Below are 27,633 nucleotides of genomic sequence, written 5' to 3'. Positions count from 1 at the left end.
CCAACAGTTACTTCAATAGACTGAGACAAGTTGCCCTCGAATATCTAAGGATTTTAACAGATTCAATGGCAAACATATGTTTGTCTGAATTTCATAGTAGCTTTTTTTATAGCTATGACTAGTTCAACCAAGCCCAATGCCTATGAGTTTAGTTAAATTCCCATTGGAATCTGGGCTACCAATATTAAGCCATTTTCTACAGAAAGTACACTTGTAAAAGCAAGCCCACTAGGCCAGAGAAAATAGTGGGACTTTGCAGAGACAAATAATAATGATTAATAAATACTAAATTCCTGCAGATGCCTACCACGTTTTGTATTCTGCTAAATCCTTTGATATAACTTATCTCATCTTTAGAGGAAAGAGTGAGCTCTCACATTTCACATGTTTACAGATGATCAAACTGAAGTTCAAATTGAAAGCATCTATCTGGCTTTGTAGAGATGCTCTTTTCATTTCATAAGTACACATTTCATTATGGGCACTCAATACAAAATTGATGAGAGGGAAATAAATAAATATGTGAAGGAATGGGTGTAGAAATTTACTAGGGTATAACTTATTCAATTTTTACATGTTTCTGGAAGTTTAAAAACTACATGTTAAGACTGCTGTTGAAATAATTTGTATCAAATAATATATACTGTCAATTTTATATTTTATATAACATTCATTTCAGTAGTTTTAACTAAACCAACTATAATAACATTTTTAGAAAATGTTTATTCCAATGTTTTAAGAAAAAAATATTACCCTCAAATAAATTAAATATAGTGGCTTAAACATTCCCTGTGTATGCCAAGAAATAACAAAATGTAAATAGAAAAATAAAAGTTTTTTTCCTAAATTCATGCCTTAACTTATCATGAATCATGGTAAACACTTTTTTTTTTTAACATTACAAGGTTCTTTTCTAACATAAACAGAAACCATTATGAACATAGCCCCAAATATTTCAGGTTCCATTCAGATTTTACTAATTATCTATTATGTATGAGTTTTAAAGTATATTTCATTGGAAGTTATAGTTACAGCAACAATGTTAAAGTATGTAAGATATATACTTATGGACACGTGTATAGATACTCTGGTATAAGTGAGAAAATACCACTCTTTTTTTAATATACTCTAAAATCTTCACTTATATTTGAGGATAAATCTAATTGTTAGACTTTACATTACAATAAATATAATTTATTGTAATGGATTTTTTTAATCCTTCTTATAAATTTTGTCAATTTTAATCATGAGCTAACCTTCTAATATTGCAGTTGGTTTGAACACTGATTTTTAATTACTTATGAAGAAAAAAACACTTGAAAATTGAAATACACTATACATAACTGTGATCTTGTGGAATGGGAATTATAAATTGATATAATCCTATTATATCATCTTAAATGTTACTTCAGTCATTTGGGTTTGAGAATATAATTTCACTTGTGGTATGTCCAAATTTATGCAACATGAGCTATCTTTTTACTAACAAAATGCCCAATGCTCTTCAGGACAATTAGTACAAAATTTAGTGACTAAATTAATAAATGTTATAATCTAATATTATGGGCTATAAGTTTTCTTATTTCAAAGAGTCTTAACAAACTGCTGATCTTTATTGTGTGGTTAAGTTTTATGAGCACTTCCTGGCGCAGTTATATGTATGAGTCAGGATATCAGTAGACATATTCGGAGGAGTTTAATAATTTACACTAATAAATTTATCAATTAAAGTATTATGTATGCTAATATTGTCACTTTTTTTAAAGGAAGTTTCATCTTTATCAATAAACAAATTATAATACATTTCAAATATTGACAGACATTTGAATTAATAATTTAAAAATTTAATTGTTATCTTATAATTTACGGTCTTAAGGTTAATATAAAACAGTATCCAAAAGAATAAACAGAATTTGTTCTTCCCTCACTTCAGTGTTTACCACTATTTGGTTTTATGCTACAATGTTTATATATCTAAGATGTCTAACTTTTATAAATCCCCTAATCAGCTCATTGTTGAGGAAAAATTTTTAAATTTTTTCTGGTTTTCTTCATATACCCCAAATATCAGTTTTAATCACTGAAGAAGGAGATTTGTTGCAATGGGTTGAACCATTGTTTGGATCAGGTTTTAGAACCCTATATCTTCATCATGAGTAGAGATTTTCCTCACTTACTGAAACACATCAATAGCATATTTAAAACATAAATCTGCCTCTTTATTCATCTGCCCATATTTGAGCTCTACACTGTAAATGATAAAAAAAATAAAAAATAAGTAATATAGAGACAATTATTTGGTAATTTTGTTATAAAGATTTGCCTTCAAAAACAATGTGAAATAATAGAGGAAAAAAATATAAGATTAAAAAAACAAGACACAGATTTCCTAAAGACCTGAGAGAACAGATGTACAATCAGCATCACTCTGTGAGTATCAATACTCAAGAGGTATAGGCAGTAGGTTTTTCCACCCCCTGTTGCTCTTGTGAGAACCAGTCTCTAAATAAATTCTACAGAGATTTGTCAAGTTAATAACCCGTGCAAAGCGCTTTTGGGGAAAATAGGAGAGCTGATAATAGTGGAGGAAGTAATAATACCTAGGTAGCAACTATGATCTCTGCTTAAAAGAATAAATGCATTCAATTAATGAATTGTGCCTATTTGACCTGTGACCTCTTTATGAGTACATACGGATGGGCATAATACTGTTTTAGAGACCTATTGCCAAAATAATGCATAATATTTAGTAGACAATTTGTGTTGCTCGTCATTCAGTGGGTAGGTCATGGCTCGGTTGGGCTCAGTTTAGAGATTAGCTTATTTGTTCATTTGACTGAGGCTTCTCATTTGATTCCTGTCTGCTTCATCTGCTCATTCTCTTGGAGCAGTGGCTATCTGGAGCATACTGTTCTCAAAGTGAAGGGTGAAAAGGCGAGAGTGAAAGCCAAACCGTATGACCCCACTTAACATCTCTGTGCTGGTCATGTCTGATAATATCCCATTGGCTAAAACAAGTCACGGGGCCACATCCAAACTCAGTGGAACAGCTGGGTTACTCCTCCTGTAGAGAGGCAGCCACAGCAAAGGTGAGGAACAAATGGTGGATTGTAAGCAAGCAACACAACTCTGCCCTCTTGGTCGCAATTATTGATTTCCCTTCTATTTAAAAAAATATATTTACTTCTCCATATTAACAGAAAACCTTATCCTGTTATGGCAATGCTCACTTATGGAACTGTTGTAAGGATGAGTAAGAAAAAATATAAAGCAACTAATTGTAAGAAAAAATATAAAGCAACTAATTGTAAGAAAAAATATAAAGCAACTAATTGCTTCTATTGCTTTATAAAGCAATAGAAGTTGCATTCTATAGTTATTAGTATTAGTCATAATAATGATAGACATAATATTTAATTTAATTTTAATGTTAATACAATTAAATACCTTCCTATGTTTTTATCTGAAACATTATCACCATGCTCTATATTAGAGAATATTTTAAATATTTCAGTATTCCAGTAATAAGCTTATTTGTTAATTACAAGGACGGTAACTCCTAAATGAGGGAAAAAAGAGATTGAATCAAATGAGTTAGACAGATGCCTTAAGACTTAACTTGCAAATGGAATTGATTCCCAAGGAATGCAAAATCCCTGCAAACACAGTAAGTGAAATTTTACAGTAAAATGAATCTTACCCATGTAATATACTCCAAGGAGATAAGACACACACAAAAATATTTCTAGCAAATAAAGATTTACATGTACGAAAGCTCAAAGGTAATCTACTTTGGAAATTAACAAGCAGGCTAGAACTACTGAGAATGAATAAGGAATACATGAAACACAATTAACAACAAACAAACAAAAAATATTACCATATTGCCCGATTTAAACAGTGATGTAATGTTCACATCGTATGCAATAATTGAAAATGCTGTTTGATCCTTCGGTTGTGCCATAACCAGCTAACTTCCAAGTGATGAAAATCGTTTCTGTTTTTCCCCTTTTGCTTTGCTTTTCTACTTTCCAGCTGCCAGATGGATGTGTGCATCGGCCTCCACCACATCATCAACATCTCTGCTTAAATTCTAGTGAGCTGTGAGTGTTCCATTACCCATTGCATTCTGCCCCATTTGATCCAGGCACATTTGCCACTTTGATGCCTTCACAGTACAAACAAGGTGCACTAATCCAAGCTTCCCTCTTCTATCCTGTGAGAACCTCTCATCATTGCCGAGGTTTCAAATCTGGTGCATGACATTACCACTTCATTTTGTTCGCTTTGATCAGATCAGTCTGACACTTTGATCCATGCATTGCACTGACTGGACTCATCAAAGCGTTCGCACTTTTGTTTTTGACAGGCAGTGACAGAGATTCCAGCAAGATTAGGGATTTTTCCTTTTCCTGTTTCTGTTGAATTTTCAGTATTAATTATTTGTTATTTAATTCTAGTTCTAGAATATGTTCATTGGTTTTATTGGTGTTGTATTTTCTTAAATGTATGTTTATTTTTAAGTAAGGCTTGCCAACAGCAATTAAATATATCTGGATCAGAGTTGTATATCTCATAATTGTTTAACACACCATGGGTGTTTAATCAATGATTTTAAAATGCCAGTAGCTTAACCGAAACAATCAGTGGTGTGTAAAGCAACTGTACTGATGAACTAGAATATTTTTAGAGCTCCATCTTAGGAAAATATGCTTCATCTAATGACCTTTATCAGAAAATACTTTTTGTCTACTGGATAGAATTAAAAAGACTGACACATGTTTTAAATATACTGCCTGTCCAAGTTAGAATGGTAAACCTCCTTATGATTAGATTAGAAGTTTGGCTTGCTCCGGTTTTCTTGCTTACACTTATTTCTTTCAGACCTGGAAATCTTGATGTATATATTTTCCTGCATAGCTTTTTCATGAGCTGTATCAAATTATATTCATTCAGTGATCTATTCAACTTGTAAAACTATGGAAATATAAGCCCTAGGAGACATGTGAGATCACCAGAGATTCTATTTTTCTTAAATTCCCTAATCCCTAAATACTAGTAACACATATTCCCCAATTCTGAAGGAATTGTGAAGGGAAATTTCTATTCTAATGGATGTGTTTTTAGGACTTCAAGATGAACAGTAAATGATAAAAGTTGGTCCCTTGAAGGAGAGCTATATTGAGCTGTCCTTCAGAGAAAGAGGATATCATCAGTGAATCTGCCACTGATAAGATTATTATTTTCTGTATGTGTTAAAAATGAACGGTTATGTTACTGTTTTTACTGTCTCAGACTCTGAGGATGTGATAAACGAAATGATTAGAAACTGAAGTATTACCCAGAAGCATCACTGTGTATACACTGATGATCTCTTGGGCTTTTTGGACACTGAACAGTAGTCACTAAACTAGTAAGAACTTAGGTTAAGTTTCCATTATAATTCACTAAGTGAAGTATACAGAGCAAAATATACTAACTTAGTTATGGCTCTGTGCCTCTTGGTGGTTAGGCGTGGGATCTCACAGGTGGGAGCTACTAACTGACCTTCTGGGAACTTCATGCTTCATGATAGACGACAGACAAGGTCTACTAGTGATAAACCATCCATAGTTTACCAATAAGATCTCTTCTCACCAAACCAAAATATATCAGAGAAGATACTATTTGTCCCTGTCTTTAGTAACTCATGTCCTTAGATGAGGAACAGGGAGAAGTACATGTGTTAATGAGGTAGAGAACATCTGGAATATCCAGGATAATCATGAAGTAGTGACTTCAGCAAAATCGACAAGTGCGCCTCGGACATGTTGCCACGCTTATCCAATAGGAAGGGGAAGATGAGCTAGGAGAAAAGTGTCTACTGATCTCCTCTCCCTGTCCGAGAGGCAGAGTCTAAGTTTCTTGACAAAGGCAGTCTTAAAAATGAAGTCACATGCATGTTTTGACCTTCTGGCAGCAGTCCCCAACCTTTTTGGCACCAGGGACTGGTTTCGTGGAAGACAGTTTTTCCACGAACGGAGAGTGTGGGCGAGGAGGACGGTTCAGGCGGTACTGCAAGCAATGGGGAGCGGCAGGTGTAGCTTTGCTCACTCGCCGCTCACCTCCTGCTGTGCGGCCGGGTTCCTAACAGGCCACAGACGATACCAGTCTGCAGCCTGGAGGTTGGGGACCCCTGTTTTATTGTATTGTGTTGTATTGTATTATCTTTTTATTTTTAATTTATTTTTTAACCTCACACCAGTCAGAATGGCCATCATCAAAAAACCTACAAACAATAAATGCTGGAGAGGGTGTGGAGAAAAGGGAACCCTCCTACACTGTTGGTGGGAATGTAAATTGGTACAGCCATTATGGAGAACAGTATGGAAGTTCCTTAAAAAACTAAAAATAGAACTACCATATGACCCAGCAATCCCACTACTGGGCATATAGCCTGAGAAAACCATAATTCAAAAAGAGTCATGTACCACAATGTTCGTTGCATCTCTATTTACAATAGCCGGGACCCCTGTTTTAGAGTATTGGCCACTAAGAATAAGTAAAAGACTAAATTTCTCAAGGATGATATTTCTCCCTACTATAATTGTATTTTGGCATTTCTTCCTTCCTATAACTCTGGTAGGACTGGTAGTTAAGTGGTTACAACTTTATACAGAGTTACTTGACCCAAGTCAGCCCTTGGGTACAGTGATTGGTTTGTTGGGCACATTCCCAGGCAGGCTCAGATTTCCATTTGGGAGAATAAAATGAATGGCAAGAGGGCCTCTACTTTTCTTTGATTAGGGGATATAAAAACTGTGCAACCCGTGTGTGTGTGTGTGTGTGTGTGTGTGTGTGTGTGTGTGTGTTGGGCGGGGGCATCTACAGGGAACCTGCTGGAGAATCAAACTTACATGTTACAAAACAGAGCTAAAAGATGGCAGAATGTGAGAGCAATAGGTGGATAATGGGTGACATCAACTAAGCTGGACCCTGCTGTATCTCAAACCAGCCTAAACCCATATGTTTTGATTATATAAGCCCATTCTCTTACTGTTTGCCTTTAAGATCATTTGTTTTGAGTTTGATTCACCTGCAACTGAAAACTTTCGTTTAGCAAGCTCTAAATTTAGTGGGATCTTTGTTTGAGCTCATTTGCAATATTTTAGTTTTGTGCAATACTTTCAACATGATATAATATTCTTAAGAGAAAAAGAGATTGTCAGGTTGTTTTTCAAAGTGGTAGAACAAACAGGGGACATATAACAAACATGCAAAGTAGAAGTGTTAGAATTGGAGCTACAGTAAAATTGAATTAATATACTGTTTAATAATGTCCTTAAAAGTAAAGGTCATTTTTTCTTCCGTATATCTAGAGAATCAAAGATTAAAAATAAAATTCACTTCTGTATAATAGACTGAAAGTTGCTAGTTATGAAGTTCTAAAGATAAATTACTATTAGCCTTGCCATCTGCTTCTTAGAAAACTATACTTTAATCATCTCAAGGTGTTATTTTCTTATTTTTTATAACAATTAATATAAGCTACTTTGATTCAAAAGAAACATTTATTTTTAAAATCTGGAAATTATCAAAAGGATGCAAGTAAGATAATGAAAAGCATACAAATGCCACCACCTAGAAACTGTGTGATCTAAATGGCTTAAGTTTTCATTCTTTGAACACATGAATACAATTCTGCTCTTTGTACAGATTACAGTTATTTTCTGTAGAGAAAATGTTACCTGTCTGTAATAGGTAATAATGTAATATGTAGAAAACATCACATCAAATAATTAGATAGTATTTAAACATACAGTCTTTCAACTAGACAATCGAAAATAGTGTTTCCTTGCTACTGTAATTTGCATTTCTTTTTTTTTTTTTTTTTTTTTTTTTTGCGGTACACGGGCCTCTCATAGTTGTGGCCTCTTCCGCTGCGGAGCACAGGCTCCGGACGCGCAGGCTCAGCGGCCATGGCTCATGGGGCCAGCTGCTCCGCGGCATGTGGGACCGTCCCAGACCGGGGCACGAACCCACGTCCCCTCCATCGGCAGGCGGACTCTCAACCACTGCACCACCAGGGAAGCCCTGCATTTCTTTAATTAGTAGGGAATTTAACAATTCCTCATATGTTGCTGGTCTTTTCTGGTTATTTTTAACAGTTTATTTTTTTCAATTGTTCTGTCAGTGGTTTTCTTAATTTCCTAAGTGAATATTTTAAATGGGAGATATTAAACTATCTATACTCACTGATATAACTCATATATGAGTCTTTTTTTTAACATCTTTACTGGAGTATAATTGCTTTAAAATGGTGTGTTGGTTTCTGCTTCATGTATGAGTCTTGTGAAACGTATTTAAAATTTTATTTTTACACATTTTCTCTTTTTACTCCTTTGGTGTAAGGATCATAATATGCTTTGCTCTTTTCTTTTCCAGTGTTTTGAAAATTATTTAACCTATTTAAATTTTTATCAGTGATTAAAAATTTGAAAAATTTCCTTTAACTGTGCTTTGTAATTTTTAAATTAAGATAAAATATGTATCATTTAATTGGTGCCAATATTACATGAATATGTTAGTAATACTTTATCATTGGTGATATCATTTTCTGCTCCTGTTTAGTATGTCTCTATCATTATTACTATAATGTGGATTTTTCATTCACATTAATTCAGTCAGTGGTATTTATTGACATTTACATTCAGATTTCTAACCAGATGAAAAATATTTTTCTAGATTTAGTTTTCTTTTTAATTGCTTTTATACAGTGATTTCTTTTGCATTCTTAAGGTACTAAGTTTGATTTTTCCCTCAAGTAGATTGAAAAATATTCAGTTAACAAAAGTTTTTAGAAGTCACTTGAATTGTGTTTTCTTGAAATCTTGAATATCTAAGACGACTTTATTTTAAATGACAAGTGATTGTGAATGACAACTTGACAAGTCAGAGTATTCTTAAGTCACAAAATTTTCCCCAAACATACTTTGTAGATATTGCTTCACATTTCTCATTTATTTGTGAAGACACTTGTGAGGCCATTTTGATATTTATTCTTATTAAAATGTGGTTTGTTTCTTCCCTTATTTTTATTTCTTATAAATGAAAATATTTGACAGGATATGTCTGAGTTTCATTATCTTTCTCAGTTTTCCTTCCCTTAGATTATTCTGAATTTTTCCATTTGCATCCAGAATCTCCTTTTCAATTCAGATATACTGTTTTCCATCAATATCCAATGCCAGAACATAGTGTAACACATAGCAGGGAAAATAACACAACATTCCTGGCTTTTGGTACGTGCTCAATATATATGCATCAAATAAGTAAAAAAAAAAAAAGTGAGGGATATTTACAAGTAAAGAACTGGAAATGAGGGAATGAAAAAAGATAAGATCATATTTGCAGTGAATCTTTAAATCAAATTGGTCACGATTCCATCAACTTAAGAATCATTGAAAAAGACAGTTTAGAAAAGAAAAATTCACCATCTATTAATTACAAAATGGCTGTTAGAAATTACTATTAAAAGTGGAGTCATGAACATAAACCTGCTCTCAGGATTCAGATAGGAAAAGTGGTGTTGGCTGTCATAGAGGACAAGAATTGTCAATCTGTACTCTGCCAATTTGAAAACAAAAATAAACTAACAAATAACAACAACGAAGTCTGGATCAGATTTGCTTTCTTTAGAGACACGGGATTTATACAAATTATAATAGCTAACGTTTACTGGCATACTATCTTTGTGCTAGGTGTTTTACTAAATGTTTTCCATATATTAACTCATGTTATATTGCATCTTTATCATCATAAACTTTTCCTATATGATCTATTTACAATATTATCTCATTCTTTCATCCTTTCTCACTCTATTTCCTTTTCCTTTGTTTTACTGTTTGATAAACACTCTGTCTTCTTACCTTTTGAAGCTTCTAGTTTTCTGAAGATTTTATGGCTGATATAGTGGATACATTTCAAAGTTACATTCTTCCTTCTTCTACTGAAACATGATAATGAGGTTTCCCTACTCTTCAAATTATTTCAAAAGACTTATTTGAGGACTTTAGAATAGTGTGAGTTCTGGAGGCTGACTTGCAGGCTTAGAATCCTGTCTCTTATTTTGTACCTGTGTGGCCTTTGACAATTTACGGACTTCTCTGTGCTTTAACTTTCTCATTTATCAATCAGTACCTTCTTCATGATATCATAAAGAAGAATACAGTAGAGATACACTATGACAATTCTACTCCCCATTACTTCCATACCAATTATTCTGAACCGTCTTGTCTCTGATTGCATGTTGAAAACCAATAGATTGGTGACAGGAACAAGCAAATGCTGTTTCCTCAACACTGATCCTTATGAGGTGTTCAGAAAAATGCCCAGTCCAGAGCCAAGTTGTTATTTTATAAAGTTAGACTTGACAATTTTACATGGTGAAGCATTTAAAATTTTTCTTGATTCTGATACATTTGCCTCATTGTTATAGACATTTCCTATCAAACTACAGTATTAGATTATCCCTGTAACATTGGGCTCATGGTAATAAGTATGTCTGCCATTTCCTCATATTTTTATGTAAATAAATAGCTAAGAATTTGGGATAGACTCAATATTAAACACCAGACATCAACCTTACATTTTTTTTCATATATTTAAGGAAAACATTATAGACTTCTTTAGCAGTTTGTCAATAAAATAAGTTATTCCTATTATGTACATTTCATTTTCTGATCTTTTAGCAAAGACCTGCCAATCTCATCCCCACAATGGTTTGGTGCATTTTCAGGTACCATTTATAATTCGTACCTTCTTGTAATTGTTTTGAGGAACACGGAAACATTAGAACTTGTTTGCACTCGTGATTACATATATATATATAAACACACACACACACACACACACACACACACACACATATCAATTGGCTGCTTTGTTGTTGTTTTCACCATGTGAATGAAGAATAGTAAGAAAAAGAGGACACATTTATGGAGTTAAAATCATGAATCTTTTTTAACACGATGCTCCAACCAATCGAACACAGTCAGATCGAAACATTTGGAATTAGCCATAGTGTGTAAAGATTTGGATAAGGCACTTAAAAATAATAAATGGTTTGTTAGGTTCTCAGAAGAGATGCAGCCACTTCTCATCTTAATCTTGACGTGGATGTACATTTGTCTTATTTGTTTGTTTGTTTTTATTTTAAAACCTGTAAAAGCATTATAATGTAATTAAATACCTCAAATAATTTGAGAAAACAATAAGTGATTACCTATTACTCTACTATGTATCACTCAGAAGCATATTTGCATAACCACTTTTCTTAATTTACCTATGATCTTGCATTGAACTTAGAAATGTGAATAAATGCCACCCACATGAAGAACTATTTTAAAGAAAATAGTTGATGTATATATTTGAAAGTCTGTCTAAATGTTTATAACTAACTTCAAAATACTGTTTTTCAGCTGAAAAGTGAGAGAAATAATTGTAGACATTGCTATGAATGAATTCACATGGAGTAAACTGATTTAAATGAATTCATTTAAAATTCCTTGTGTGTTTGTTTTTACACAGACTCTTTTACTAATAATTTGGGCAAAAATATTTTAGACAAATCAGTTGGCTTTTAAATGTTACTAAATAATTACAATTATTGCTTCCATAATTCCTGAGTTAGCATTCTGATTACACTAGAGCAGTTTCTAGATCTCAACTTTATGCACACACAGAGTTTAGTTGGTGACAGAACATTTTGGCACGGCTTTCAGAGGGGTAAGTTGAAAACCCAAAGAAACTGCATTTTTCTTCTCTTTCTGATTCTGTATTTCTTGCATTTGTGATATTAACATGATGTGAATACCTGTATTTTCCTTTTTAACAAAGAATAAATCTAGATCCCTCTGGATCCTGTAAAGAATAGAGAATAATCTTCTTTGAAGTAATGAGTTCACAAAAAAACTTCAAAAATAGTTTAAAAGATACTATGTGACATATCTCATAAGGTGAAGAATGCCTTCAATAAAATCTCAGTTTGGCATTTCTGTTTCATCAGAGATGGTGAAGATATTACTCATTTCAAAAGCAACGATTTGAAAGTAGATGTTTTTGCTAGAAAATACTTTTCTGGAGCCTGACAACAGATGATTTTGAATAAAAATGAGGTAAATACTTTCAAAACCTCATAAAGTTAAAAACTCACTTAAAAGTTTGTAAAAGTTCTTATTGTGAAATGTATATACTAAAATATATGCATATAGTTTAAAGAATAATAATAACATATATATCCTTCTATACATTATTAGACTAAGAGACAAAATATTATCAGTATTTTAAGAGCTTCAAGTGTGCCCCTCAATGCAGACCTTTTGCTTAACCCCTGAAATTTGTGTTCTCTTGTTTTTACTAATAAGTCTTAACTATTTGTGTCCACAGGTATACATTACGTAGTTTTTCCTGTTTTTGGACTTTACTGGAGGAATTCATCTGTGATTCAATTACATGATTAGGATATTCATCCAAGTGGATGTATCTCACAGAATTCCTTTTGATTAGAGTGGAATATTCCATTGTGTGCATATAATGATTTTAGCCACACTAGTGTTAGGAATCATATAGGCTGATTCCTATACTTTGGTATGAAGAAGAATGCTCTGAGGAATATTCTACTGTTTGTTTCCTAGTGCTATGGAATGCAATTGCTGTCTTGATTTGTCAACTTTAGTAGTAATGTAATTTATTTTCGAAGTTAATTTTGCTAGTTTATACTATCACAGTTTGGCATTCGTATTACTTCACGTCATCTACAACCCAAAATACTGTCTGACTTTTAACTTTTGTAAATCTGGTTGGTGTGAAATGACATACTGTTGTGAGTTTAATTTACATTTTCCTGAAAAACAGTGAGGTAAGTGGTATTGCACATTATGTGCCATTTGTATGTCTTCCTTTACTAAGTGCCTATTTGTATATTTTTGCCAATTTTCCTTCTGATTTTCCTTTTTATTATTGAATTGAATCTGTATATGATCCATACATACTTTTAGCTAATTATGTGTTTGGCATATTTCTCTAGTCTGTGACTTCAAGCATTTCACTCACTTTTTGGTAATTTTTATAAACGAATATTTTTAAATTCAATGTAGTTGAATAAACCGATCTTTTGCAGTTAGAAAATAATCACACTTTTATTTCTTCTTTCCAATCATCTACTAATTTTATTACTTTTAATTTCTTTTACTTTGCTGGCTAAATCCTCAAGTAAAATGTTGACTAGCTAATTGACATATATGTTTTGTTTCTGATCTTAAATACTTTAACATTCTTAAAATAAATACTTTTACCATTCAATATAATGCTTGCTGTAAGATTTTTGTAAATTCCTCTGTTAATTTAATAATGTTTATTAGCAGTTTATCATGTTATCTGCAGCAGCTGTTGAATTTTATTAGATACTTCTATGTCATAGTGATCATTTTTTTCATTTTGAATTGATTTTTTTATGGTAAATCATGTTGTTCAGTTCTCTAATGTAAAACACATTACTGTGATTATGCTGCAGTATTTTTCTGCACAATTTCTCTTATTCACTATTATATTTAGCACTGTTGCATCTATGTGCTGTTATATTTAGCACATTTGAGATTTCCTGCAATTTTCTTTCTTGTACTTTTATGGTTTTTTTAAAATAAGTTTATTTATTTTTGGCTGCATTGGGTCTTCGTTGCTGCGTGCGGGCTTTCTCTAGTTGCGGCAAGCAGGGGCTACTCTTCGTTGCGGTGCGCGGGCTTCTCATTGCAGTGGCTTCTCTTGTTGCAGAGCACGGGCTCTGGGTGCACGGGCTCCAGTAGCTGTGGCTCGCGGGCTCTAGAGCGCAGGCTCAGTAGTTGTGATGCACGGGCTTAGTTGCTCCGCGGCATGTGGGATCTTCCTGGACCAGGGATCAAACCTGTGTCCCCTGCACTGGCAGGCAGATTCTTAACCACTGTGCCACCAGGGAAGTCCTATGTTTGTATTTTTTTACCTGTTGCTGTGTAATGAATTACCACCAAATTTAGTTACCTAAAACAAACAGTATTATGTTACAGTTTCTGAGACTTAGAAAACTGGGTGCAGTTTAGTTGGGTGACTCTTGCACAAGGTTTTATCTGAGGCTTGATGGGGGGGATAATCCTCTAACCTCATTCGTGTGGGTTTGGCAAGATTCAATTTCTCAGTGTCTGTTGGACTGAGGTCCTCAGTCTTTCATTGACTGTTGATTAACTCCTCCAATTTCTTGCCAATGTAGCGTTTCTGTATAGCACATCTCACAACATGTCAGCTGGCTTTCCCATAGAGCCAGCAAACAAGAGAGCAAGAGAGGGAGAGCAGACGGAAACTTTTGTATAACCTGATCTCAGAAACGAGCTCTCCCATCGTCACTAAACTCTGTCCTTTAATTGTCCATTCAAGCATGTCCTTTAATCACCGTAGCTTGGGGGTGATGTGGATTATGGAGAGTCTGTGGTACGTCCAATGACTGAACCCATTGATCTGTAGCTTGGGCTGCAAATCTGGGCCTGCTTTTGGATGCAGTATACATAGGAAACCCCAACAGGAAACAAATGAAGTCTTGTAGGGCTTGGACAACGTGGCCATTTGGTCCTCAACTGCACTCAGGACCAAGTGAAGCCTTTTGGATGGGGCAGGAGGCTCAATGTGATCTACCTGCCAAGCATATCCTGGTGCATGGTCTCGTGGCATCTACCCCTGGGCAGTGTATTTAGCCTGGCCGGGGTCTGGCAGCCAGGATAGCTACTCCATGCTGTTTCTGAGGACAGGGGCAGTCCACGTGTGCAAGCCCAGTCTAAGATGCTATCTGAATTTCCATGGGCTGTCCTCTCATGAATCCGTCTGTTCGCATATCTGTTTGTTCTGGGGTGGAGAACAACACTTCAGTCCCTGCATTTATTTGGCGAGCGTGATCTGCTCACTGCTTATGTTTTTCCTTGTCAGCTTGGGGACCTCTCTGGTGAGCATTTGTATGGGGAACAAAAACCTTACAAGGAGCCGAACTGATTTTTACTCAAATACCTCATCTCCACGGGGCGGGGGGTGGGGGTGGGGGCTTCTATTATATGTCAGTCAGATGCTTGCCAGTGGCTCCAGTAAAATGCAGCCTGTGGACTATAGGCAGTGAGTCAGGTAGGTTCACAGTCTTCCACACGCCCCTTTATAATGGTTCTAACTGTAGCGCTTACGTTAGGGCTGGGACAAAGAGCTAGCAGGAGTGTACATAGACAGTACATCCATACCAATAATATATTTAGATATAGGGACCTTGACAATTATTTGTAGCATCCAGAAGAGCCCACCCATAGTCAGTCTTGGTAAAGGTCCCAGTGGTGGTGGCCTCAGACCCAGAGACCATTATCTGTTTTTCCCTCATTTTGGTGCCAGGGAAAGCAGTCACCTGTGGCCTGGTATCTAAGAGGCCCAAGAAGTGCAATTTTCTTTTCATTCATTTTCCATTTTTAAGGTCATCTGACAGGATTTGGCTACAACTTTTTTGGGGCAGGAGAGTGGAAGGGAGAGTGAAGTAGAAACAGTGCACAGCTGTTTCTTAGCTGGGACTCCCATTGAACAGTGTAGGGCAGGCTGGTTAGAGCAGAGACAGGCTTCCAGAGAGATCTAACTAAAGCTCTAAGGTCTCTTCAGGATGCTAAGCAAAGTAAACCAAAAGGCTGTACACTCTTTTTTTGTTTTTCTCCTGATGTTTCAACATCTTGCTAAACTGCAAGGTATTTATCCGCTTCAGCGACAGCTACTGCTTAGAGTTGCTCAGCTTGTAAGAGCCCCTCTGACTGTCTCTGACCACATTGGTGGAGGGGTCTAAGCAGTGGTTAGGAAACTGCTTCACTTGTTTTTGCTGAACCCCTATGTGGGATCTCTAATTAGACCTAACTGGACAAGCTCAGCTGGAGAGTCAGGGGCTAATGAGAAAGACCAGTGGTCCCCCTCAGAACTGAAAAGCTTATAAAAACAATCCTCTAGCATCCTCCAAGAATGCCCCCATGGCTTCTGCTAGCAATCCCCAAGACCCATTGGTATGGCTGGTGGAGAGTCCCATAGTCTCTGCTAGCACTTCCCAAGGCCTCTTCATTAAGTGCCCCCTGGAACCCTCAGATTCTTGCAGATGATTTGCTAGCACCCTTCTAGCATGCTCCATGGACTCCGCTAACAACTCCCAAAGGTGATATCCCAAAGGGATATTCAGGCTTTAGCTCTTTCCAAATGGCATTGTGTTTAATCAGCTTCCCTGCTCACAGCACCAATTTGTCAGAAACCCAGCTGAGTTGGAGAGAGTGTGCTGAGCTGCCAGATGTTGGAGCAGTCAATTAAATCAATGGCAAAAATGGAAGAAAGAGGAGACTTCTGTTAAGTAGCTTGAAAGTTACCACTTCAACCTAAGGACAAGTAAAGATCTTAACAAACTGAAAAAGCAACAACTCTTAGCTACATAGGAGAAATGAGGTCACAGGCAAACAGTTACCCACAAAATTAGAGACATCAACAGGAGAGTACAGAGAATCACAATTTACCTGAGCAGAAATCCAAGAACTAAAACCTCTGAGGGAACCAATAACAAAGTAAGAATACCTGAACTGTAATTGATGAATTTCTGGAGGCTTAATGCGAACCAGCTCGAGAATTAAAATTTTCAGGAGAGCCGAGTCTTAGTGGATCCCCACACCTTTCTTTGTGACTTTGACATTCAGTAGCCCTACTATGGGCTTCTCACTATGAAGACTGAAGAAAAGTCCCCTCCTGATTCCAGCAGGAGACAGGGAAAAGCAGCCATTTTGAAATAACAACATTCTGTTCATAACAAGTTCTGCCCTCCAAAATCTGTGTTACCGGAACTCACTGACCTTGGGGAAGGGAAATACCCAACTCCAGCCCCATCTAGACTTTCATCTAAAAGGAGGAAAATATCTAAGTTCAGCCACGTTAGCCATCCTCCCCACCTAGGGAGGAGGGGGAGATAAAACAGAAAAGCATGTGTGAAATTCACAGTCCAGAGGCACAGGCTCACAAAAAGGCTGAGACCTAATTCAGGGCTATGGAATGCCCCCCTTCCCACTACATCTTAACACCATATTACAAAAGGCCTATTCAGAATAGTTCTTGTAGGTCACATTCAACTATCAATTAAAAAGTTACAAGACATAGTACAAGGCAAAAAAGTATGAAGAGATAGAACAAGGAGGAGAGCCAGACTCAGCTATGGCAGGAATTTTGACACTATCGGACCAGGAATTTAAAATGTTCATTAAGTCAGAATTAAAAAGCAAGCTATGATTCATGTGCTACAGACTCTAATGGGTAAATGAGACATTGTGCAAGAACGACTGGACAAGAGAAATGAGAAATTCTTCCAAAAATCACACAAGAAGAAATATATAATGTGAATAGGCCTATATCTGTTTAAAAACTTGAATTAATAACATTTCAAAACAGAAAGTCCCAAACCTAAGAGGGTTCAGCGGTAAAATCTACCAAGCAGAGGAAATGCCCCGTATTTCATTGCATTGCTCTAACACCAAAACAAAATAAAGGCATTGAAAGAAAAGAAAACTATAGTCCAGTCTCTTTCACAAATATAGATGCAAAATTCCTCAACAGAGTATTAGCTAATAGAACTAAACAAAGTTTAAGAAGAATTATACATCATGACCAAAGGAGATTTATCCCAGGTATGTGAGGCTGGTTTAGCATTCAAAAATCAACTAATGTGGACTTCCCTGGTGGCTCAGTGGTTAAGAATCCACCTGCCAATGCAGGGGACACGGGTTCAATCCCTGGTCCAGGAAGATTCCACATGCCCATGGAGGCTTAGTGGAGCAATTAATCCTGTGTGCCACAACTACTGAAGCCCATGCACCGCAACTACTGAAGCCCATGTGCTCTAAGGCCCAGGTACTGCAACTACTGAGCCCACATGCTGCAACTACTGAAGCCCGTGCACCTAGAGCCCATGCTCCGCAACAAAAGAAGCCACCGCCGCAAGAAGCCTGCGCACCTCAACGAAGAGTAGCCCCTGCTCGCCACAACTAGAGGAAAGCCCACGCACAGCAGCAAAGACCCAACGCATACAAAACAAAACAAAACAAAACAACTAATGTAATCCATCAAATCAGAAAGCTAACAAAGAAAATCACATGATCCTATCAATAGATGCAGCAAACCTTTGACAAAATCCAGCACCCACTCATGGCAAAAACTCTCAATAACTAGGAATAGAGGGAAACTTCCTGAACTTGATAAATAATATGTACAGAAACCCTACAGCTAACAGCATACTTACCACTGAGAAATTTGAATCTATCCTGTAAGTTCAGGAACAAGGCAAGGATGTTGCCTCTCAACACTGCTTTTCAGCATTGTACTGGAAGTCCTAGATAACCTACTAACAAAAGAAAAGGAGGTAGAAAGTATAGAAATCGAGTGCTATAAAACTAGACTATGGCCATCAGAAAATTTCAAAACAGGGCTAAAATCCAAAGTCAGAGAAGATATAGGTCACAAATATAATCAACAAAGTAATAGTTAACCAAAGAATATGTATAAGGAAGAAAAATAGGAAACCCAGTGAAAAAAATAGGCAGAACATTTGAATAAGTATTTTGCAATCCAAATGGAAAATAAATATATGAAGTGATGATTGACTTTACTGATAACAAGTGGAGAGGAAATTTAAAACTCAGTTAGGACCATCACACAACAAAACAGGCAAAAAATGTAAAAAACAAAACAAAACAAAAAACTCTCTACAAAATATTGGTGAAGTTAAGGGGCAATGATAACTTTCATACTCTAGTGGGAGTTGTGTAAATTGGTAGGATCACATTGGAAAGATTTTGGCATTGTTTATGTAAGTTAAAAATGCAGAAACATTTAACCAGCCATTCTACACCTAGGTACATAAGCTAGAGAAAATTTTACATGTACGACCTCCAGAAGATGTGTATATGAATACACACATGAAGTTGTGTGTATGAATATATGCATGAACTATCATACAACAATCCATAAGAATGAACCAAAGCTACACACACACAAAGAAATGATGAATCTCACAACAGACATAATTTTGAGAAAAACAAAAAGCAAGTCATAAAAGATCAGAAACAGCCTAAACTATATCATTTAGGGTTGCATATATTAGTACTTTTTTTTTTTTAATGCCAACATAGTAGATTGCCTTTAACAGGGGAGAGAAAGAGATTTGATTTATATAGGTGGGGAATTTCGGGAGTTTCAAATGTGAATTTGATGGTCTATGTTTTGCTTTATGGACATGTATGTTTTATGTATTCTACTATATGTATATAAAAAGACATCCTTCCATGTTTTCTCATTTCCTACTCTGTAGGATAAGGCATACACCCCTGAACTTGTCAGATGAGACCCTTCAAAATCTGACCTTAGGTTACCTTTCAAATCTCATTTCTTAGCTTCTTTATCTCTACACTCCTGTGGAGCTAAGTTATGTACTTTCAAGCCAGTACTCTACTCACTGTTAACACATTACATAATCCCATAACTTTCCCACTCTGTGGCTTTGATTTTGATGTTTATTCTGACTACCATTCCTCTCTTTAGTTTTTTATTAAATGAACCCAATCTTCATGGTAAAATTCAAATATATACTTTGTTTTTTTTTTTTCATTTTCTCTGAAAGTATAAATCAAAATTAATTTTTCTTTTCTCTCTGTTTCCATGGGATTTTATACATTGTTCTGTGATAGTATTTACTGCACTATATTTAATTATCTGTTTATATGTGTATATTCAAGGACAAGACATTATTGAAATTGTATTCGTATTGCAGTGTTGTTTGTTGCTGTAACTGAATCATACTGAAGTCTAGTATTACCTTTTAGATCGATCGACCTTGGAATTGTTACCTTCCTGTTGAAATATAAGCATTTGTGTGTCCTGATACAAATTTGAAAGCTCACGGATAGTATCTGAGTTGTAGCTTCTATTGTGTGTGGTCGCTGGCAGGTGTTTCTGTGTATTTGTGTGTAGTGTGTGGGCTTAAATGCAGTAAGTTTGTGTGTGTGTGTTTTGCTGTGTATGTTCTTTTTGTTTTGTTTTGTTTTTTGTTTTTTTTTTTGGTTTTGGTTTTGGTTTTTGCGGTACGCGGGCCTCTCACTGTTGTGGCCTCTCCCGTTGCGGAGCACAGGCTCCGTACGCCCAGGCTCAGTAGCCATGGCTCATGGGCCCAGCCGCTCCGCGGCATGTGAGAACTTCCGGGACCGGGGCACGAATCCGTGTCCCCTGCATCGGCAGTGGACTCTCAACCACTGCGCCACCAGGGAAGCCCTGTATGTTCTTTTGAGTGTGGCTAGTGAAAAGAAACTGTAGATAAAATTCCATTTCCTCAAGGTAGAACTTTAATAAACCTAGCCTATGTTTTGAATCAATCTTTTGGTTTTGCTGCTCATTGTAATCATCGTAAATTTTTTGTTGTACATAATGTTGACACTGGGGATTACATTTTCTTTTTTCCACCTTTGAGAAGAGGAATTAAAAGAAAAATGAGGACTTTAATAACATTTTATTCCTTATTATGTTAATGGAACTAAATACTTGTGGCTAGCCCTGTGAAAATTTTACTTGTCTAAGATTATGTGAGAAATACGTAAAAAAATAAATTATTGAAAGTAAAATAGGTGCTATTTTGTATTAATTATTGTATCTCTCCTAGCAGAGGAAATTATCACATTCAGGACAAATAATGTATAATAACAAAATTCCTATTAATTGACTATATTTTTCCATTTAATCATCACATAGATATTTGCATCTATATCACTTTAAATCTGAATATTTAAGAAAGTATTTGTTGAAATATTTTGTACTTTTCCCTAGAGGGGAAAGCCAAATGTATTTTTTACAATTACATTGGTCTTCCTCTAGTTTTAACTTTCTGTTCCATATCCATATACAAAATCAACATTGCTATGAGTTTATAAACTCATACAATTGTGGGAGACTAAGTAAAATTTTACATCAAGTTGCGCGATATTATTATTTTTGTCTTATATTTCCTAGGGTAACTGTGGTAACCATACATGTTTTCCACCATTGATCAAGAAACAAATCCCATCCTCCCCAATCTGCTGAAACAGATTTTTCTGTAGAAAGGATTTCCAGATCTGAATTGCACTGTTCAAACCATTGTCAGTGTTCAACTAATAGCTAGTTCCATTTCTGGGGCTACATTTAAGTATTCATTCTTGATTCAAGTTGTCTTGTTCCAAACAGAAGAAGTGAATTTTTAGATGTCCTAGCTAATTTTCAAGTCAAACTATCATAGTCTACTGCCCAATTCTTCCAGAATTGACCTTTCAGTCCCTAGTACCTTCATTCTGAATATAACTTAGCAACTATAAAACTTGTTTGCTATTGTTCCTTCATATGTCCTTCATACTCAAGGTGACTATGAGTTCCCTTGAAATAAGTGACCATGTCTTATTTCTGCAATATTTATCTTGCTATCTGTGAAAAGTGTTCAATTAAAAATAAATTAATGCATGAATTAATATTATGATAAAATAAGATGATTATAACCAGAAATATCAATGAGAGCTGAAGACCGAGACTCTTTTTTTTAGGACTCTGTCAGCTCACTTTATCAATAATATGTTCATCTGTATCTAACGTTTCACAACGACTATAGCAATAAGCAGGTCGTAAATACTGTTGAAAAGAGGACATGGTTTAATTTTAATTAGGAAAAGTCAAATAGGTTATCTGAACAATCACCTAACATAAAATAACCTTCTCTGAATTATGTATGGCAAATATATTCTTTGTATTATAACTCCTCTGTAACATACTCATTGGTGGATAAAACTTTTGTTCTCTTATTTTTATTTCATATAGTTAATAATCATAAAATATTATAAATAGCCCCCTTTTTGCCATGTTCTGAAGTTGAAATTTTAGCAGCAAATGGAAAATGAATTTTTATGTAGATTTCTGAAGCTTTATTTGCTGAATAATACTTGTATTAGTTAACAGGAGCGGCCATAACAAAATGGCACAGACTGTGTGACTTACAGGACAGAAATTTATTTTCCCACAGCTCTGAAGAATAAAAGTCCAGGATTAAGGTGTTTTCATGTTTGTTTTCCTCTGAGGCCTCTGTCCTTGGCTTAGAGGTGGCCACCATCTTACTGTGTCCTCACATGTTCTCTTCTCTCTGTGTGCTACATCCCAGGTGGCCCTCTGTATGGCCAGATTGGATTAAGTCCCACCCTAAAGGCTTCATTTTCACTTTATTAATTCTTTAAGGCCTTATCTCTAAATATAGTCACATTCTAAGGCATTGGGGTAAGGGTTTCAATATATGAGTAAAGGGGAATGGAGTTCAGAATTCAGTCCATAACAGTGCTTAAATATGTAAATATTAAAAATTGAGGAAAATAGGTATAGTTACCTCTAAATTAGATTTTGATGCAAGATTCTAAATGTAAATATAAATATTCTCTTAAAATTATTCTAAAATTTATTTTGACCCTAAATATATATGCAATTAAAAATGTTTATGAATTTACAAATGATTATTTATAAATTGAATGTTACCTTAAAATACAAAACTAAAAATCTACATTTATTGTTAATTCTTTATCACCTTTTTCCAGTAATTAACAAGGCAGAGAAAAGAAGAAGATTAATTGTTGTACAGCATCTTTTATGTCTGCTTTTAAAATGTAAGTCCTATTTTAAAATATCTTTAAAAATAATATATCATATTGAAAATGGTGTATTTCTAATATTACCAAAATAATTTCTACTGTCTCTTTAAGATACATGAAATAGAAAAAAAAAAAAAAACCAAACAACTTCTTTCAATAATAGAGATTACATCTGGCAGTAAATTTATTGCTAAAATTTAGAAGAAATTTTGACTAATTTCAGCTATACAGGTTAGATCTGAATATACAGTTTATGGATGCCAGAAAATGACAAGAAAATGCAGTCTTAAAGTTAATAGAAATTGTACCCCTGCTTCTTGATTCAAAAACTCCTCTCTCTCTCTTTCTCTCTCTCTCCTCTTCTGCATATAGTAAGAGATAAGCTCCTAGTATCAGCAGTTCTCACTCTGGGGTTAGAAAGTGCGGTGCTGGACTCCCAGAATCTCTAAGGGAGAAAGGGAAAATATAGTGTCAAAATTTATTCAGTATTATAATAGAATTCTAAATAATACAAATTTCAGAAAGTATCAGTGGACAAAATCTTTGTGATAGATAGGAATATGCAAAAGGTAGGCTTTTCACTGGCAAATAAATAAATTTTAAAAAGTTAACTTATGAAATGTTGCCATAATTCTGCAGTCGAAGATTATTCGGCACTCATCTCACACCGCTTCACAAACTTCACTCACTGATTTTACTGTAGCTTGATCCTCCAACTCCTTTCCTTTCATGTTTCTTGTTTTTGAACCTACACTTGTCTCACATTTAAAGCAAAGTTCCACTTAGCCTTTTTTCCTTTTTCCTTTATTTATCATAACAAAACTCCTCTATGTCTTCTATTCTTAAATTCTTTATCATATCCAGACCCCATCCTTCCTATATAGAGCCTTAGTTGCCATTCTAGAACTAAAAGCTAAATTAAAAAATAGAGAAAAAATATTTTTTCTCAAGAATCCTTTTGGATGTGAAAACAAACTGTTTAACATAGGAAGGCAGAATATGGCAAAATCACCAATTTTAATGCTGTGACTTTCAGTGCAGCGGAGAGTGACATTATAAAAGTTTCTGCCTCTTATGAAATTGTGTCAGAAACATTTTAGACTCATGATATTGTATTTTCCTATGTGTGTAAAAAGGATTTTTACAATAATGGACGTTATAGCTTGATAGAGCATGATGTTGAGAATAATTCTCACCAGAAACCATATGGACAATAAGTGACATTACATTGTTGAATTTACCACAGTCCAATCCTGGTCTTCAATTTTGTCTGTATTGCAGTAATAAAATGTACAAATAAAAGTCATAAAGAGACCAAAGTAAGTAAATTAGACAACTTATTTTTTTCTATAACTATGATTTTTTTAATATATACTATGTCATGCATTGCTGCTAGTTGCATACCAGTGGTACAGCTATTATATACATATATAAAACTAAAGTAAAATGAGTTATTACTACATTTGGGACAAGCTGGTAAAATGTAGGTAGTTGTGGGCAGGACCAAGAGAAATTAAGTTATGTGAATTGATTTGCAAATATTTGTACACAATTTTATTGTCCTCACATTAAACGAGAGGTTTGGTTCATTCATCTGTCACTTAAGCTACCACAAGAAGGTTCTTCTCGTGGCACAGCAATGCCGAGAAAGGGTGTGTAGAAACACGCAAAGATCCCTAAATCTTTGTCTTGACACTGGCATATTGTCACTTCCACTCACGTACCATTGGCTTGGCCAAAAGAAGTCATCTGGCTACACCTGATACCCAGGAGGTGAGAGAGCATACCCTGGCTCCACTGAGCATGTATAATACTATGGCGAGGAAGAAATAAGGACTTGTTTACAAGAAACCAATCCACCACAGAGATTGTACACTCCCCCTGCTTCCTTCCTCTTGCCTCCTTCTACCCACTTCTTGCTGATGAGGCAGTAGCGGGTAAGCTGCTTACCTTGTTTTGTGCAGCAGGGAATGGCAGGACTTCAGCAATCCAATGCATCAAACTCCTAGGAGTGCTTCTCTTTTATCCAAAGCAAGGTGCAGGTATATTGCTATCAAATTGAAAGAAATATTAAATAGTGAAAGCCACCCATGGGCAGGAAATTAAAAAGTACATGTATAAATTGAATTATGCTCACTAATACAACACTTTTTTGTCACAACATTTCATGAAAAGGAATTTTAAGTAATGTTTTAATTAGATGGCTTCATTCATCCGTCAAAAATATTTAAGTTTTAGAATAGGTACTTGAGTTATAATGGTTAAAAAATCTAATTGATCTTTGCTTTTATTGGGAACTATAAAGAATATTTGAGGGCTTCCCTGGTGGTGCAGTGGTTGAGAGTCCACCTGCCGATGCAGGGGACACGGGTTCGTGCCCTGGTCCGGGAGGATCCCACGTGCTGTGGAGCGGCTAGGCCCGTGGGCCATGGCCGCTGGGCCTTAGCGTCCGGAGCCTGTGCTCCGCAATGGGAGAGGCCACAACAGTGAGAGGCCCGCATAACGCAAAAAACCAAAACAAAACAAGAATATTTGAATAGCAGCAAAAAGGTCACTAGAAGGAATTTTTGGAATTTAGGTAAAAGATTATGTGGTTATGTAGGATTGCAGGTAATAAAGATGACAGGTTTTATTACAGGCAATAAAACGCAGACATGTTAGAGGTGTGGAATGAATAAAACGTGTGTATATGATTTGAAGAATAAATTTCTAGGATGATTGCCAGTTTTTTTTTTCTTGAGCACATGAGGATACAGGTGTACAATTTAAAGATACGTGTATTAATAGGGGAGGAAAAATTTTGATGGAGAAAGGTAAACTTTTATTTCTGAAGATGTGTAGTTAAAGATGGTTGTGAGAAATCTCAGTATCGATGCAAAGTAATTAGATCTTGAATCTGCGATTTTGGACTTCAGAAAAGAATTTGGAGGCGTATATATAATGAAGTGAGTTATCAGCATAATGAGGACATTTACAGTTAGTGGGATAAAATCAATTTGAAGAAGAATGCAGAGTGGGAGATTAGGTAAGAGTATTGAAATTAGCCTTGTTCCACAGGCATTTACATGTCCGTATTACAAAGACGGTATAAAAAGGTGACAGACAAAGAACAGACAAACAGGTAAATGGCTAATATCATGAAGCGAAGAAAGGATAAATTTCAAGGATTAAGAAAAATGTCACCTTTATGTGATGCTGTTGGAATGATTAAGTAAACTGAGGACTAAGTTTGCTTGAATGGATTTAGCATGAAAAAATTTAGCAAGAACAGTATTGGTGAAGGGATAGGAGTTGATCCTGACATTTTTACTTTGCAGTCAACCTGAGAAGTTCGAAGTACTAAGGCATTATATATTCATTCATTCATTCATTCACTCATTCCAGTAAACTTTTAAATTGATTAATATGGAAAGCCATTCCTAGAAAATATGCCCTGATAAGAGAGGAGGAGATGTAGATTGTACTTTTATTTTCTCAGCATGAAAGCCCTTGATATAAATAAAAGCTTCATTGATCAGATATAACATTACAACATTAAATGTCAGTTTCACTAAAAAAAATGCTTTTGGACAACCAGAATGAAATGAAATAAAATCGCCTTCTCCAGACATGCAGAGCTCTAGAGTAATACATTAACCTCAATCTGGTATCCCATATATCATGATTCAAACATATCCATGAAATTATTTCTGGGTTTAAAGTGTTATTGGGTGACAGAAGAGCAAAGAAAAATCTATTTAAATCTGGGAATGTATAAAACTGTACTGCTGGGCTTCCCTGGTGGCGCAGTGGTTGAGAGTCCGCCTGCCGATGCAGGGGACATGGGTTCGTGCCCCGGTGCGGGAAGATCTCACATGCCGCGGAGCGGCTGGGCCCGTGAGCCATGGCCGCTGAGCCTGCGCGTCCGGAGCCTGTGCTCCGCAACGGGAGAGGCCACAACAGTGAGAGGCCTGTGTACCGAAAAAAAAAAAAAAATTGTACTGCTGAAATAGGTTTCTTTTCAAATCTAATTGTCAATTTTCTTTCTTTCAGAATAAAGTAATAGGGATATTGATCAGGAGTCCCCAGTGCATTACCCTCCTTCTTTTTCCTGAAGATCAAAGAACCAAAGCTGCTGCTCAAATAAAACAAGTAAGTCCTTTAAAACAAAACCCAGTCAAACCCAGCCAGCCATCTACAAATGTGCATTTTATAGCAGTCTTTGAGGAAAGAAAATTACATTATTTAAGTTTACTGAGAACATTTACCTGAGGTGTCCCCTATAGGATTCTTCTTCTCCCTTTTCCCCCCTAGAATGGTACTATCATGGGTACTAATTTCTATGAACTTAGCTCTCAGAGGCTGAATGAGGACTAAAATGTTTGAGTTCACAAGTATGCATGTAAATTTGGTGTGATCTCATAACCAACATCCAACAACACATACATTCTACTAACAAGCAGAAGGATAGGTTTTGATCAATAATATGAATAATTCAGTCTTACAATTCATAATCACATTATTTTTGGCTTAATATAAAGTTTGCTTTATCAGCTCAATAATCCTTTTGGCTGGATCAATATGGCTTTGTTTATGTATTTGCAGAGTCATGTATATTTTCTATCAATTTATTTATGTAAAAGCAGCATACAAAGTAAATAATTCAAACTGTACAGGAAGGTATAAAATGAAAAATAGAAGTCGTCTCAACACAAAGGCCTTCTCCAAAAATGTACTACTATTTTCTAGTTATCATAAGTACATTCTTTTTAACAATTGAAAAATAATCCATTGTTTTGGGATACCATACTTTATTTAACTACTCCCTCAGTGATGTTCTTTGAATTGTTTTCCATGTTTTACTATCACAAATAATATTGTGATAATAATAATAAAGATCATTTTCATAGAG

At 35.4% G+C, this 27,633-nt stretch overlaps 1 long non-coding RNA gene across 1 annotated transcript in view; it reads left to right on the top strand.

Annotated features, from left to right (window-relative positions):
* Positions 1 to 26,855, top strand: part of LOC132426166 (uncharacterized) — a 188,336-nt gene extending 161,481 nt beyond the window's left edge. The window contains exon 5 of the long non-coding RNA XR_009519620.1: positions 26,775 to 26,855. This is a non-coding gene — a long non-coding RNA (uncharacterized lncRNA). The remainder of the gene's footprint in view (positions 1 to 26,774) is intronic.
* The last annotated feature ends 778 nt before the right edge of the window (positions 26,856 to 27,633 follow it).

Source organism: Delphinus delphis, chromosome 5 (genome assembly GCF_949987515.2).
Source record: "Delphinus delphis chromosome 5, mDelDel1.2, whole genome shotgun sequence".
Classification (NCBI taxonomy): domain Eukaryota; kingdom Metazoa; phylum Chordata; class Mammalia; order Artiodactyla; family Delphinidae; genus Delphinus; species Delphinus delphis.
The sequence above is the reverse complement of the archived record's forward strand: the minus strand, read 5'-3'. Positions and strand labels throughout refer to the sequence as shown.